Genomic DNA, 516 nt, shown 5'->3' with positions numbered 1-516 from the left:
CCCCCCTGCACGTCCCCATTCGGGGATCCCCTTCTTCCCTCCCCAGTATTGCCTTAATCCCTCAAGGTTCCCCCTTCTCGTCTTTCCTCCCTTCCCAGCTCGGGAGACTCCCCTTTCCCCACTGCACAGCCCCTCCCCAGTGCCTCATTCTCCCCTTCCCCCTTTGCAGAGCACCCCATTCCTCCTCCCCCTGCTCAGCCCCTTCCTGGTGCCCAATTCCTGTCTTCCTCCTCTCTAGACCCACCCCATTACTCCCTTCTCCCCTTCACAGCCTCCAGTGCCCCCCTTCTTCCGTCACTCCCTGCTCAGCCCCCCAGTGACCCTATTTCTCCTTCCTTCCCTGCATAGAACCCCAGTGCCCCTATTCTCCCCTCTGCAGAGCCCCGCCCCAGTGCTCCCATTCTCCTCTTTCCCCCACCACATACCCTCTCCCCTGGTGCCCCTGTTCGTTCTTCCATTCTTTGCCTTCTGCACAGCCCCTCCCCAGTGCTCCCATTTTCTCTCTTCTTTCCTTGC

At 60.5% G+C, this 516-nt stretch overlaps 1 protein-coding gene across 2 annotated transcripts in view; it reads left to right on the top strand.

The window, feature by feature from the left end:
• Positions 1-516, top strand: part of SIN3B (SIN3 transcription regulator family member B) — a 75,853-nt gene that overhangs the window by 277 nt on the left and 75,060 nt on the right. The window lies entirely within an intron of this gene.

This window comes from Petaurus breviceps, unplaced genomic scaffold (genome assembly GCF_028583685.1).
Source record: "Petaurus breviceps papuanus isolate PSGF00001 unplaced genomic scaffold, PetGlider_PUasm1.0 523, whole genome shotgun sequence".
Lineage (NCBI taxonomy): Eukaryota > Metazoa > Chordata > Mammalia > Diprotodontia > Petauridae > Petaurus > Petaurus breviceps.
Note: the sequence above shows the minus strand (reverse complement) of the source record. Positions and strands in the feature narration are given on the sequence as shown.